Genomic DNA, 8511 nt, shown 5'->3' on the forward strand with positions numbered 1-8511 from the left:
TACAATGAAATGCTGTTGATTGGCGAAGTCAACGTTAATAAAAATGACTGAAAATTTTCGCTACATAAAGTGGTAATCAGTGGTGTACTGATAGTACTAACACTTTCGAAAAACTACTCTCAGTTTTAAGAATGATTTGTCTATTGTTTGTCCACCGTTGATTTGTTAAAACAATCCACAGTTTTAACAATAGGTTGACGACACAACAATGGTTTTAAGTTATTAAATTTGGTATGATAATATGTAGCCAGCTAAAGGCCTCTAATGCCCATTTATACGGAGATACAAGTTGCACTGTGTTATGCAAAAATACTACCATATAAACACTAATTTTTAGGTGTATCATGCGTCTTTTCAAAGTTTCCCAATTTTGGAATAGAACATGTTCTTAATGCTATTCTTTGACACAAATTTCAGTTCATAGAGGTCACATCAACAGTAAGTAAAACACTTGTCAAGCACATGGTAATTTATAATGAAAAATCATTTTTAATTCCATTAGGATATACTGCTAATAAATCTTGTATAATGCACGATAAGCATCGTACGAATTTCTTCGAGCTATGCACGGCCTAACCTATATTCTACCGACTATATTTCCTCTTAACTGATGTTATGTCGATACAATTATAATATAAACAGGAATTATAGCTCTTTCTTCATCAAGGATATCCATTTTGTCGGGGAAAACGTAACGAATTTTGCCTATGCAACTTGCAATTTGAAATATTGTGTAGACGTGTTTGTATCGTGATACAAAAGTTACATGTATGCAACTTGTATAACCGTGTATATGGGCCTTTACACGTTGATACAGGTTTCATGCAAATTTCATCATGCAACAAATGATGTCGTGTAAACAGTTATTTCTAGTTACTTCAATCTGCATGCTAATCATTTTGAGATAGAACATATTCTATTCTGTGATACAAGTTTCTCTGACCAATCATGATCAAAAGCCAGAGTTTTCATTCCATAGATGTCACAACATCAACAGGCAATAAAAGCAAATAGTAAATATGACTGATCGGAAAAAAAGAAAACGTGGAGAAACAGTTTCGACAAAAGAACAAATGGAGACATTTATGAGCAACTCGGCTTGTGTTTCCAGAAAAGCAGAGGACGCTTACCCTATAACGGTGCACATGGTCCATGCTCCAAAGTTTTAGTGGAGTCCAAGTTGCTCATTTACTTTTGTTACTTTGTATGTTTTATATTGTTTATTATTTGTTCTGGTCTTTTTCCCTGGACTACATTCTTTAGATTTCCGCTAGAATCTTGGTTCCCTTGATTACTCTTTATAGGATTTTAATCTATATTAGCATACGACTGAATTTTGGGACATTTCAAGTCTTATGCAAAGCCGCTACAATTAGACTAATATATACAGGAATTATACTTTCTTCACCAAGGAAATGGACAGAACGTAATTAAATTCAATCTGAAATACAATGCAAACTTGTTTTTATCATAATACTGAAGTTGCATCATACAAGTTGCATGCAACATGTATCACCGTCTGAAAAGGCCTTATCTGTCAGTACACAATTATCTGCGTCTGGAAGACAAAGTGTCTAAATTGAGGATTTTTTTCTGAAAAGAATATACTTAAATCGCATTAATAAAGTTTCCAAAAAAGTAGATAAACATAAAAAGGGAGTTTTTCATTGATTTTTAGCTGTTAGAGAAGTCGACACACGAATAAAGATAATGTATTATAGCTAGGTTCTCTCTGTAGTAAATTTCAGATAACTCCTTTTTATATTTATTTTTGTTCTTTATATTTAAAAAGGTGGACCGTTAAATATCAACACTAGAATTCATTTAAAGGAAGAAAAACTCTACATAGCTGTACGTAGAATTAATTAACAATCAATAGTTGTTGAAATTCGAAGTTTTCATTGAAGAACACTTTATATACGGTATTTGTAGTCAAAAGTAGGATGTATTATTTGATTTTATTATTAATTCGGAGAGGCTACGGTCATTATAGTAGAAGTATCACCACAAGTATGGATGTATTCATAAAAATGGAGTCGGAAGCAAAGTTTGTCAGAACTAACGTTCCGGTCTATATTTACACCCACTGTAACATGTATTTATTTTATTTACACCTCATTTCCAGACATCATGTCTTAAAAGTTAAATCAATTTAAAGTCAGATTAAGATAAAAGTACAAAGTAAAGCTGCAATCCATCAAAACATTTGTCGCCGTCTGGTACAAACACTAAAACGGTAGTGACGTATATAGAATAAAACTGTTTTGGAAGTATATTGTGTATATGGTATACAATGGTTTACGTACAAGTAGAAATGTCATGCGACCAAAAAGATTTTCTTATAAGCCAAGAGACTTTGAACTTTAATGATGGTTTGCTGATTACTGATAGAATATGTTAGGAAGTATTGAGAACATATAAATGGCATTAAAATGTGCTGTCACCAATGATTAAAATGCGATAGCGGCTATTCTATGCTTCAGAGGATCTCATAGTACTATGCATTTGCAAAGAGTGATCAAAGGAACCAAGGTTATAGCGGTAATCAAAAGAAAGTAATCCAGGGACAAAGACTAGACATAGAAAACAGACATACACAACAAAGAACATGAAGTAACCAAAGTCATGCCTACAAAGTAAAAAAAAATCAAATGAGCAACTCGGACTAAACTAAAAACCGGGAGCACGGTGCAAACAAATGAAATGCAATAATTAAATATTGAAAAGTTGACGTAAAACACTATGTTATACATGCATGTCTAAGTTTCGTTTTCTAGTCTTGAATGAATTCCCTACATTTTTGTCAATTTATGGTAACATCATCTACATTATAACCAGAAATAGAACCAATGATATATGTTATTAGGTTGTTACAGGTTAGAACAGTTGCTCCCTAAAATATATCAAAGACTGAAGTCTTCAAAGTCTCTAATCGTCAAAATATTCTATGCCACTGATTTTGACACTGTGAAGTCAGCCTCTTATCTTGACCTACACTTAGATATCAGTGGTAAAGGAAAACTATTGACCAAACTTTACGACAAACGTGATGACTTTTCATTCAGAATTGTCAACTTTCCTTTCATCTGTGGCAACAGCCCTTCAGCACCTGCGTATGGAGTGTTCATATCACAACTCATACGTTATGCCCGAGCTTGCCGAAACTACGCAGACATTTTGTATCACACTAGAACTCTAACAAATATGCTTCTGGAACAGGGTTATGTTGCTACAAGATTGAAGTCATCACTACTGAAGTTCTATGGTCGTCATCATGAACTCGTGGATCGTTATGGTGTATCCATCAGCACCATAAAAACTGATTTATTCAACGGGTCATAGTTTTCCTTTCCTCGTTTGTCTACCCCGGACTTGACTTTTTATGAGCAACTCGGCGGGTGTTTCTAGAAAAGCAGAGGACGCTTACCCTACCGGTGCACCTGGTCCATGCTCCCAGTTTTTTTAGGAGTCCGAGTTGCTCATTTGCTTTTCGTATGTTCTTTGTTGTGTATGTCTGTTTTCCATGTCGGGTCTTTGTCCCTGGATTACATTATTTTGTTTACCGCTATAACCTTGGTTTCCTTGATTACTCTTCAACATCCGAAATGGCACGAATGTAACATGCTGCAAAATCGGATGACTTCCGTTAGAGTTTTGGTTCCCTTGATATGATTACTCTTTCGTAACCGTGATGACCCGAATGTTTTCAATCTAAACAAATGGTTACCAGGAACCAGATTAAACAACTGGTAATGGCTATATTTACACAATGTATATATTGGGCCCTGATAATGTATATGATATTTATACAGTCAATTGTAACAAGCCCTTGTGTCTAATTCGGAAACTGGGTAATTTTCAATGCTAAACCGATCATTTCATCTTTTAATGTAAACTTCACTTTCTCATACAAGCAAAAAAAAATACTTTGAACAAATGTGTATGATATTTAAGAGGTACATTTTGATCTCGTATGAAGCCGGAACTACAAAGCTATAGCGGTAAACACGGCACCGATCAGCTGCTTAATGTGAAGTAGTAATATATAATTATGCAAATCATTTGCAAAAGTAAAGTAATGAACTTACGAGTGCCAGAGATCGCTAACAATATCAGCGACTTAATAACGAACCATACAGAAAGCGTCGTTATTCGTTAAAAGATTGTGTCCTTTTGTAAAGAGTTTCACTGCATATATAACTCAAGTTAAAATATTTTTATATCATTAAACATAAGATTTTTAACAACATATTTTGAAATTAATTACATTTATACAACATTTAGTAGGTTTACATGCACAGTAAACTAGTTTTTCAATTTTGGAGGGAAATACTCCATATAATTTAAAGAAAATGATACGTTTTTTGACTAAATGAAGAAACGAAAAGAAGAAAAAGCCTTTAAAACTTAGGATGTAAAAATTCAAATTGCATTAGGACATTTCACGTGTGTTCTTGTGTAAACATTTGGTTTGTCCTTGTAATAAAATCTAATGACATTTGGTAATGTTGCTCCCTGTCCTAAACCACACATTTCAATATACTGCATACTTACAGTGTGAGATTGTATTACATTGTAGAGATAGTATATTAACGGCATTCTAGTTCTTTAATAGACGCTGAGACAATTGATAGCCCCTCGGGAGGGTAGGAAGCAAAGTCATAAGTAATGATAAAGTATGTTAAATAGAGTTATAAATGGAGTTTGGACATGTTATTGGTCCTCAGTGCCATTGTTGGTCCCTTAATTGGGAAGCGTCATGGACGAAGACATATGGAAAAACTGTAAAATTATCTTTGACTTAAAACTAGAGAGACAAGCACTAATAAATGTATTGGTACGTTGTATCCCGATCTACATGAGAGAAAATGGCATTCGATTAATCAGACGAAAATCAAATCTTTTCTTCATATACGAAAAAAACACAGACTAAAATTTCCGCGAAAGAGACAGAGACGATTGTCTGTCGTGATGACAAGAAAATATTGCTAAGGTATATTATATTTCAACAAATATACTAGAAAGAGAAAGTAGCCAAAATGTTTTGACGAGCAAGTCAAACGCATTCAGCATGAACAAATCAATACTAATATAGTTCGATGTTTGTTGAATTTCAAATTTTTGTCCAAGTATAGTTAGGTAATAACAATCTACATTTTGTCATGTTTATGACTTATTAGCACTTTAAGGTTCCAAAAACCTACCCGACAGATAGACAATGTACTCCTAGAGAACAATTACATTAATCTTATAATAACTGGGTCAAACAAGCAAGCCTATAACTCTCGTTATTAGCTTACACGGAAGGCGTTTTACAAGGCAGAGAAATCTAATAATTGTTCATAACCTTTTTTCTAATTGCTCGAAATGATTGAAAAACGGAACTCTTATTTTCACCCTGAGAATACATAAACGAATTACACAAGTTTAATAGATCTTTAATTTCCAGAATTTGTTCAAGGAAAATTACCCAACTCATCCCTTTAAAAGCAAAGATTAATTTACTATGTTGTAATCTCTCTGCGTCTGAGAAATGTTTTATAGTTGAAACAAACGCCTACTGACCTGAAGTTTCCAAACAAAAGATATGTCAAGATCGTGAAAATGAATCTTACCCTTGTAAAATACTAGCATTTTTAACATAGTAGTCAAAGAGCATATTCTACGAAAGTGTGTTTATAAGTCACAAATTATACAATTGTACAAAAACAACATAAGAATCGTAAAATATGCTAGAAAATGTTCAATGTCAAAGTACGTTGCACAAAGTGTATGATATAAATAATTCGATTATTGCTCCCAGTCAGGCAACATTTGTCACTGCTTCTTCTGACAAAAAAACTAGCACATCCAGTACTTTGATAGTTTACTGCGATTACTTTGGGAGCAACTACTGTCAGTAGTAATGGAAGAACTATGTGAAAATAAAGAGTAATCATGATACCAAAATTACCGAATTGAAAGACAAAAGTAAAAATAAAATAGTCAAAAGTCTGTAAAACTAATGAAAGAGTAATCAAGGGAACTAAGATTCTAGACAAACAGAAAGGATAAGGCGATTCAAAATACATGTACCAGCGTATACCTATTATAAATTAAAACAGTCAATACTTTCAGAGGTCAACATAAGGTTTTCAAGATACTCTATTGGAAAGGTCGTCAAGACAATCTATTGAAATTCCTTATGCACATTCTTCACTTTTCCTAGTTGAACAGTTATGTAATAATGATTAATTTATACACATTTAACTGCTGTTTTATGCGTTATACATATTTATACTGTTTTACTATTGTACTCTTAGTAGATGGTTTTGAAAAAAAGCTCAATCTAGTCATTAACACATATTAATGTAATAGCTATGTTGTATCTTAAATATATTGTAGATAAGGTATCCAACACGTGGAAACACGCCTTAATGTCGAAATACAGTTTAACAATGAAACCTCACACCAAGTTGTTTAATGTGAAAGTAATAATACGAGATAAGGAGTGAAAAACTGTGAACACCCTCTAGTCACTATGAAAGTGCCTTGAGCTGACATTTGTCACCCCATTGGGGTTGTTGTTTCTTTGGCATACTCACCATAGTCATTTTCGTTATATATTGAAGTAAAAAAGGGACAGATATTGAGTAGAACAGAAATCGCTTTACCCCATTTCCATTTCTACTATAATCCAGTGAGGACTCCCTTATCTTGTGATATGAAACTAGTGTTATCAAATTAGTAAGCAAACTCATTAAAATTCCTGATCCAAATGAGACACAAAAGAGCCGACCGGAGTTTGTTAATCACATCATAGTACATTATGAATGTTTTGGTTGAATTTGACAAAAATAATTACAAAATACTTGTAAACAGTAAATCATTTCATCTTTAGGGTATAGTACAGAATGTTAGTTAACGTCAATAACAATCAAGTCATCTTTTTCCGTACACCAACTGCTTAATTATATTTTCTGATAGAATCAAGTAACCAAGAATTGCTATTTTACAATGAATTTGGCATCATATCAATTATATATTGCGATGTTGAAAAGCGTTCATTGTTTTATCTTAAAATCACTAACTTCTTCATATGTTTGACATAAAATAAATGAACATTTTATAACCATTTAATACGCGAGTAATTCATTGATTTCAATTAGACATTTTATTGAAGACAAAACAAAAATGAATAATGAAAACTAATCGTTTCGACAACTGAAGAAGTCTACACATACAACGATCAAGAATTGTCGTTGATTGCTTTTTAATTGTTTCAGAAGATAAAAAGAATTGGTACGGTGATATATATGAATTCGGTTGACTTAATTGTTTATACTTGTTTACTTTTAGTTTCCCTAAAAGACGCGTACTAGTTTACATATGTTCATAGCGTTTAATATTTCAGATATGGTTAATATAGACATATTATCCTTACAATAGGCTGCCTTCACGAAATAATTATTTTCATGTATGTGTTCTCTCTATAATCTTTTTTCTTGCTTTCCAAATTACATTAAAAAATACTTTTGAAATATACATACCAAAATCTGTATCACATGGCGCATGTGATTAATATTGTGACATATTCCGTACATAATATCTATATATATAAAGGTCTGAGAAACTCCCAACGATGTTAGAACTGTCAAATTTGCGATGCAAATATTTGGTCGTTCCCTCCGCGGGACTCGAACTCGTACTGCTGTGACATCTATGGCAACACCGCCTGCACAAAGTCCAGCGCCCTAGACCACTCGGCCAGCTAGGCTATATATATATATATATATATATATATATATATATATATATATATATATATATATATATTTAGATTAAAATATACCATTTTTTGTATGTGTTTAAACCATATACCCTATATTATACCTCAAGACATATATCGCATACCGTATAACACACTTCTAGACATATATCGCATACCCATATATCACACAACTAGACCTATATCGCGTTCCCTATATCTCACCCCTAGACCTATATCGCATAACCTATATCGCACCCCTTCACGGACCATCCTTGAAATATATTTCAAAATATATGATATAATAAACATGACATATCAACATCTGTATCACATGTGATATCAAACCTCGACCTATATCACCTCGTGGGCATGTGGCCCTCGTGGTGATATAGGAGTCTCGGATTGATATCGCATGTGATACAGATTTTGAAATGTAATATTCAATATAAATTTTATATATAGATATTCCTTATATCATATATTTTTATTAAGTCCAGATAATGTTGGTCCTTAATATGTCTTCGTGTCGATCTATGACTCTTAACGCAGACTTTTTGCATCGCGCTAGACTTCTTTTAATTAATTATCCCTTGGAACCGGGTAAAGTTGCTAAAAGATTGAAGTCATCACTACAGTGACAGGTTTCATTAATAAATCTCAAGCTGAGATTTTCCTCAAATCTTTGAGTTTGTCTTCAAATCGTTAACTTCCAGTGATTTAATTCTCCAAATTTTGAGTTGAGGAAGAACTTGAGGAAAATC

This window comes from Perna viridis, chromosome 10 (genome assembly GCF_037379345.1).
Source record: "Perna viridis isolate PV_CMFRI_1.1 ecotype Kerala chromosome 10, ASM3737934v1, whole genome shotgun sequence".
NCBI lineage: Eukaryota > Metazoa > Mollusca > Bivalvia > Mytilida > Mytilidae > Perna > Perna viridis.